Here is an 8275-nt window from a genome sequence, read left to right as displayed (position 1 = left end):
CAGCCTAATGCCCGGCTCCAGTCATTATTGTTGCAGTTAAACAAAAACTGTCTGTTTTGCTAAAGGGAGCAGTGCATAGCAAGTGAATGTAACAATGCTGAACAACCCCCAGTTGGAACATTTTCTGAATGAAATCGTCAAAACTCGCATGACACTGGTCCAAAGCATGTTGGAGAAAGGATTACGGATTTGTTTAAGGGAAACTTTATTAATGAAGGGAAGGATCTGGCCGAAACAGTCTATGAACAATTCTTTGAGGGTATCTCTACAGCGAACAAAGCAAGGCATTTAAAATGGCACGGAGAACATGAGGACTGCAAATGCTGGAGATCAGTCAGAAAGTATGGTGCTGGTAAAGCACAGCGGTCAATCAGCATCCGAGAAGCAGGAACGTCGATGTTTCTGACATAATGCCTTCATCAGGAATGTGACATCTTGATGTGCTTTTCAAACTCCACACTTTCCGACATTTAAAACGGCACAGTGATACAGTTCAAAATGTTCCTTTTAGGGGTTCCTTTTAGTAAAAAGCACGGAGCACCATGCATGAATATGAATATTCAGGACTTAATAAAGATTAAAAGAGAGACTTGGCATAAGCAAAAGGCAGCAGAACAGCGGAGGCCCTAAAATGTGGGAAGTACAGAGGCGATATAACAAAAGCCATTAGGAGAGGAAAGAGGAGCGGCGATAAATGCTGGCTAGCAAGAATGGAGAGAATTCAACGATATTCTAACAGTTTATCAAGGGGAAGAGAATAACCATGGAAAGAGTAGGGCCTATTATCGATCAAGGGACAAATTGTGCATGCAGCCAGAGGACATTTGTAGAATGTCATACGCACTTCCGTCCGTCCTCAGAGCAAGAAGGATGCAGTACAAAATTGGAAAAGATTAACTGCAGTGTCCTTGACTATATTGTTAGAACTCATGAGACATTCCAGGCTTTAGCAAATTGAAAGGGGTATCAACCCCAGTTCTGGATGAAGTGTATTCCAAACTCGAGTTTTCTTTCATTTACTTCTGATTAGTACCAAAGAAATGGAAGATAGCTGTTGGAGTTTGATTCACTCGAGATTTCAACGAGTTACTGAGCAAGTCATTTCGAAATTGCAATCACCAGACTCAATCCAGAACAGTGACAGTGAATATGTAGCTGGGAACTTGAGAAATTGTTGTGAACTTGTAACAAGGTGTCAGGGAGAACCAGGATTGGATATTCGACGACCGAGTTGGTAGTGCTATGAAACCTTTCCTGAAAGTGAGTGGAAACAGTGATGAGGAACGGTAGATATCCTCTGAATGACATGCGCCTGTCGTTCCTCAGGTAATAGTAAATTTGAAGATGCATTTCCACAAACTAAGGAGCAGATCATCACAAATAAATCAGAATACAATAAGACATAGTCCTCAGAAAGATAGTTTCCATTATTCATTTGTGGGAGAAGGTTAAAAATGAAAGCTGAAGATACCAGGTACATTAAGCTGCTTTCACCAAGTTCAAGTCCAAGTTTAATGCTGTTCACCAAATCGAAGAACCTGTTCATAAAAGCAACTACATGTGTTGTAATATCTGACAGTGACAGATCTAGTTGGAAGTTCGCAGTGTGAGTGGGCAGGCTATCTGGCTCTGATCAGCAGAGAGACCGAATGTGGTTGGGTCACCTGGAAGCCAGACGGGTCTCCAGTATTGGGCACGGCAGAGAGACGGTAGAGGGAAGTTTGGGAGCAGTTCAGGGTGGGGGTGAGGAAGTGAATCCGGTGCCATTTGTGAGTTGGGGCACGTCCCAGAGAAAGTCATCGCAGTGTATGGTGTGTGCGAAATGGCCCGACGGGTAGTTCTGAGATGCGTACATACATTTTGTAGTTTAACTTTTCCTCAGCAAATATTTCAGTCAGTTTCATCAGAATCATCACAAGGGAAGGATTTGAATTGTGACTCTTCCAGGGTTAACAGCAGCGTTGAATCAAAAGCATCAATCTCCCAGCAATATGATTGAAGAGATCTCTGACGTAAATGATACTGGGACCCCATGCACTTTCATGAAAGGATTGAGCAGTAGAAAGCCCAACCCAATAGCTGTCAGTGCAATTTCTGTGTGACAAAGTTATGCAGCATGGAAACAGAACATTCGGCCAAATTGACCATGCTGACCAGACTTCCTAAATTTGACTGGACCAGTTTGCCTGCGTTTGACCCATATTACAGCAATGCCAGTCTGTTGAATGTGTATAAAAATTATTGTAGTTCCAATGGACCACAAGCTGCTCACTGACGACAAAGAGTCTAGTAACAAATGCAATCACCAGTATGGCATACCAGTATGGTATAACAAACACCAGTATGGCATTTACGTCATGGAAATGCAGAAAGTTAACTGGTGCGCTTTATTCCAATTCATGATAAATCAACCTTTCCAATGACAGGTTTACTGTCATTGGCAGATTTAATAGCTGTTAGACAAAACTTGGCATGAATGGCAGGCTGGAATGGTACTACTTTCTTTAATGCAATTTGGTTGATTAGGAAGTAGCTGATGGATGCATTCCGCACATGAAAAGCAATTTCAACCAGTCTCATTGTTAGGATGGCCGTGTGCCTGATTTGCATGTTGCTAATTTATTGGAGAATATCTGTCTGGATGCTTATGGATTGTAAAGTCACCAGGTTAAGCATGCAGTAGTATCGCTGTGTGTCCAAACACAGTAAAATTTGATAATTGCTTTTCTTCTGCATAGGTTATCAAAACATGATCAGTCTGCCGTGTTCTTTGACAGTACAGTATAAATGGCGAGAATTAGTTGTAGTGGGCATTTCAAGAATACAGGTAACATCAGGGAGGGGGAATCTTGTCAGTCTGAAACACGTGAGTCATGCTAGCAACACAACACCCCTCATCCATTGCATGAATCATTGCATTCAAATGATGATGCCCAGGACATTTGACTTAGCAATGGAAATCAGCCGATATCATCCACATCAGAAAATAAATCGTGGACGGGGAGGTGGGGGGGTAGGGGTAGGGGTAGGGGTAGGGGGGAGTCGCTGGGAAGTGAATATTCTCGGATTTATGACAAAAATATTTTCACCGAATTAAATAGCACCTTGGTTAATCTCTGTGACATACTGCCACTTTCACAAACTCATTACAAATGTTGTTATCGTCTCCAGGATCATACCAATTGAACAGGAAGTCGGAGAAATCCCACGTTAGTCATTTGAAAGATCCAGTGGCGTGGTTATGAGGTCTTATATCTGATCTATTGTCACTGGAGCATCCAAGTCTTTCAGATATGATCACAGTCCCCGAAGATAATCAAAGGGCCAGAGCCTCTGCAGTTTCTCTGCTTATGTTGGAAATGCATCGGAATTCACTCAGACACTGAGGAGAAATACAAACAGCAACATCTGTTGTCATACAGCTTTCACGGCTCAGTTGGTTGAAGATCTGAACATGGAAGCTAAACCTCAACGCATCTACATCCCCATGGAAAACACAGGCAGGTGGGCAGAGGAGATGGGCGCACCTTACTAGTGAAAAATGAAAATAATAGCAAGAAAGGATGTAGGGTGAGAGGGTAAGAATCAGTGTGGGTAGAGGTGAGAAACCACGAAGTTTAGAAAAAACATAACAGCAGTTAAAGTATTGGCATCCAAACAGTAGTCAGGATTTGGAGCACAAGAAAGATTTGGAGATAAAAAAGGTGTAAAAGAAAAGCAAGGTTACCGTGATCTTGGGGGATTTCAATGTGGCAGTGGACTGCGAAAATGAGGTTCGTCGTGATAAGAAGAAAATGAACTTGTGGAATGTCTACGAGATTTTTTTTGAAGCAGCTTGTGGTGGATCCTTACAGGGAAGATGCAATTCTGCATTTAAGAAGTGCTATGATAAGACTTGATAAGTGAGCTTAAGGTGAAGGAGCCCTTCGGAGCCATTAAGCCGAATATGATAGAATTTACTCTGCAATTTGAGAAGGAGAAGCTGGAACGCGATGTCGTGATATTATAGTTGAATAAGCACGTGGAAAATGTATTCTTCATGAAGGGCTAATGCCCGAAATGTCGACGCTCCTGCTCCTCTGATGCTGCCTGACCTGCTGTGTTTATCCAGCAAGACACGTTTTGACTCTTATAATTGAATAAATCCATGTGCAGGAACTGAATAGAATTGATTGGGAGAGGAACCCAACATGAAAGGCAGTGGAACAAGTTTCTGGTAGAGTTTCGGGAGACACAGTCAACAATTCATCCATAGGATAAAGGAGCATGGTAAAAGGAGGACGAGGCAACCATGGCTGTCAAGGGAAGTCAGGGGCAGCAAAAAAGAAAAATGGAAACATGCAATATGGTGAAGGACAGTGAGAATCCAGAGGAAGCCCGAAATTAACAACAGATGACAGTTAGAAAGAAGTAAGGAGGGCGAGGGTTAAACAAGAGAGTAAGCTGGCAAGTAATATGGGAGAAGCTTGCAAGAGATTGATAAGTTGTTGTTTGCCGAAGGGATCAAACGTTTCAGGGAGAAAGCGGGAAAATGGGGTTGAGAATTTGAGAACTGAACGTTGCAGCAGACTCGATGGGCCAAATGGCCTAATTTCTGCTCTTATGTCCTATGGCGTATCCTCGAGGATTGTGGAGAACCATTTTGCCAGTTACCGGATGCAGTTTAACTGAAATTGAGTTCAAATGAAGCGTGTTAGATATCGGATAATAGGCCAAACTAAATCAGCCTCCTGATCACTGACTTTAAACACAATAAAAGTGAAAGCATTTTATGACATTCAAAATCGTCAAGTTCTTCCTCATCAGATTTTACACGTCACAGATATCAGACACCAAATTTATATTAGACCAAAACAAAACATAATTTTTTGATACTAATAATAACTTAAGCAGAAAATAGATGAAAATCAAGGCAATGCGTTTCATGTCTATGGTCTTTCCTCAATCTTCATGAAATACCATGCCGATTCTCTTTCACACACATGTGCACATGCGCGCACTCAGAGACAGGTAAACACATTTAAGTTATAAATTGAAAGCAAATAAAGATTTCCAATTTGCCAGTCAACTGTTTCACAATGGGCCCGAAATCTTCACGAATCCTAGAATAATATGTTGCATTCCAAACACATGTGATTATATATTCTTGAATTCCAAAGTCACCGGTTCTTGCAAATATTTTCTGCAAATCACTGCAGAATTTTAATTGATGCCTGACATATTGGGGCACCTCCTTCAATACCTTCAACATTGTTTCAAGTGTAAAAGTACAGAATGAAATGCAAAGCAACTTCAATCCAGTGGCTTCGAATACCCTCTCCCTTCTGCCCAAGACCCAGATTAAACCTATAGTTTCTCATCATCTCTCAACATTTTCTGTGATCTGTTTCATCAACGTCCTTCTACCGTTCTTGGATTAATTAAAAATCAAACCAGTGTCAACCATTTCTTCAGCATGACATATCCTCGTACCTAAGCGCCTACTGTGATCTTAGACCATGAAGTAAACTGTGACCAACTTTCCAGACCAGTTTCCGTAAACAATATCAGTTATTTGTTCTCTTCAAAACAGAAACATCAAGCAGCTGTTCAAAGTTTAATTCTCATCTTCAGTCCACAGTTCCAAACTAGCGATGAGACAAAATCAAAATAAAATTGTGAAGATCTCAATGTAACATATGTATATTTCATACAGTTCATACGTAATCCAATATTGTGATGCGTTCAGCTGTGATACTTCAAAACATTTACTTAACCAATACATCAATCATTAAAAGCCTGACCCTGAATTTCATTTTTGTTTCCAATCAATGAATGCAGTTGCTTCCAGTTGTCCAGTAGTCCTTGAAATCCTTCACCATCTAATACAGGCCTGCAGAGCATTCACATGATTAAAAGTTGTTTGTTTTGAAAAAAAAAATTGAATTCCAAGGGCCAAATTTCAAGGTACCCTATTTTGTTTTGCTGTGCACGGCTAACTCTTTTCTTCTCAGAAACTCTATAAAATATTAATCGATTAATGATTTTTGATGTAATTTCTATATTCGTAGAAAACACGGCCACTCTGCCGCACTTGTCTCCTACTCTGAGATGAAAATCAACAGAGACACGAGCGGTGTTCCTTACCTCTCATATCCTGCAATGCGACTGTCCATGCTTCCATCCCCTCAGCTCTGAATCGCCAAAAGAGATTTTTTAAAAACATCCTTACCTGAACAACTCTCCACACAGTCTTCCTTTTTTTGGTTCGAGGAGGACGACGAGTGGGAGACACGACACGTGCAGGGTTTTGGGTTAAATAACTGGGCGAATATATAAGTTCACTTACCCAGCAGTCCCCTTGATCTCGTCTGCTCCAATTCAGCCTGTGCTCCGCTGATTCACTGGGTAAGCATTTTATATTGAAATTTACCTTCCCGGTGCTCTCTGGCTCACTGCTGCTGAAATTAATATAGTGTGAGAACGCACAGGCAATGAACATAACTTTGGAAATAATTTAGGATAAATTACAGACTGTAGTTCAAGCACATCGGAATTTAAAAATAGCAGATTAGCCCAAGAGAAGGGAAGATATCCTCCATGAATATTATCAGATTAAACGAATTCACACAGTAACGGGTTCTTACCAGGAATAACAACGATTGCGAGGATGAGATAGTAAATGTTTTCTATTTGTATAATCACTGGTGGACTCATACTCAGATTGAGGTGATATTGTTTTTCTGTGTAGGCAATCTTTCTAAATTGAAAATAACTTTTTCATTTACAGCAGTGGGAAACCCTCAAATGACATTGAGAAAGACAAAATAATTGAAGTAATTACAGGCAGATAAACGAATAAGTTATTGGAAATCATAATTACAGCTGCCTATCAGAAATACTATGCAATGATGATACATGTTAAAATAATAAGGATAACAAAGTATTATCGTAATCGAGCATTTCAAGCAAAATAATTCTACATCACCATTCAAAATTGATGGCTCAAGGCCGCTGAATTTGATTTCGTGGGCGCCATAAATAAAAAAAAAATGTTTTTTTTTGTAGTGCATTTATTTCTTACACTTGACTGTAAATGAAGAATCTGGTCTATTTCTTCCAATGCATGTTATTTATAATTAAAACTATGTTGGTGGATATCGTATATGAGGTATATGTAATCAAGCTATTTTCGAGTGACATAACCAGGTACATGCAGATGATCAGTCCCTCAGCTGAATAAAGATATTTTGCTTTTAGCATCTGAATAATATGGGTTACAATCTTCACGAGTAAATATGCCATTTAATTGCCTATCCACTGATATTTTACATTATGCTGACTGGAAATTTGAGTTGTGGATGATTTCCTGTTTAAGTGACACGAGTGACAGTAGATACCTCACGGTCTATTTATTTATACGGATGCATTTTGAGACATTTCGCACCATATGCTTGATTTTCAATTCTTATTTTAATATTCTAATCCAAATTGAATAGCGCAAACGCCAGCTGGTCTCTGTGGCGCAATCGGTTAGCGCGTTCGGCTGTTAACTGAAAGGTTGGTGGTTCGAGCCCACCCAGGGACGCTGCGTTTTTTTCAATCTCGCCTCTAGCTCTGCAGGCACATTTCTGATCATTCCTGTGGGGCAGCACGATGGCACAGTGGTTCGCACGTCCCATGTTGCTCACTTTCACCACTTCATTAATTTTTCAAGATGAGAACATCCAAAAAACATGTTGTAGTTTCACACAATCATTGAGACTGCACCATCCAGACACTTCATGGAAGATCATAGAACCCAAACAAGATGGAAACAAGCCCTTCAGCCCAACAAGTACACACCAACCCTCCCCGCTCTACTTAATGCACCATACACTATGGGCAATTTAGCATGGCCAATTCACCTGACCTGCACATCTTTGGTCTGTGGGAGGATACCGGAGCACCCAGAGGAAACCCACGCAGACACAGGGAGAATGTGCAAACTTCAGACAGGCAGTCCCTGAGGCTGGGATTGAAATTGGGAGGCAGCAGGGCGAGCCACTGAGCTACTGTGCTACCCCCTAAAACGGTGGTGTTAGCCGAGCTGGGAATTTGTGTTGCAGACGTTTCGACCCCTGTCTAGGTGACATCCTCAGTGCTTGGGTTGGGAGCCTCCTGTGAAGCGCTTATGTGATCTTTCCTCCGGCATTTGTAGTGGTTTGAATCTGTCGCTTCCGGTTGTCAGTTTCAGCTGTCTATTGCAGTGTTCGGTATATTGGGTCCAGGTCGATGTGCTTATTGATTGAACCTG

General features: G+C 41.1%; 1 non-coding gene across 1 annotated transcript; it reads left to right on the top strand.

Moving 5' to 3' along the window:
* Positions 1-7493: 7493 nt before the first annotated feature.
* trnan-guu (transfer RNA asparagine (anticodon GUU)) lies at positions 7494-7567 on the top strand. The gene has a single exon. It is a non-coding gene; the product is annotated as a tRNA-Asn (tRNA).
* Positions 7568-8275: the final 708 nt, after the last annotated feature.

The sequence above is a fragment of the Chiloscyllium punctatum genome, chromosome 30 (genome assembly GCF_047496795.1).
Source record: "Chiloscyllium punctatum isolate Juve2018m chromosome 30, sChiPun1.3, whole genome shotgun sequence".
NCBI lineage: Eukaryota > Metazoa > Chordata > Chondrichthyes > Orectolobiformes > Hemiscylliidae > Chiloscyllium > Chiloscyllium punctatum.
The sequence above is the reverse complement of the archived record's forward strand: the minus strand, read 5'-3'. Positions and strand labels throughout refer to the sequence as shown.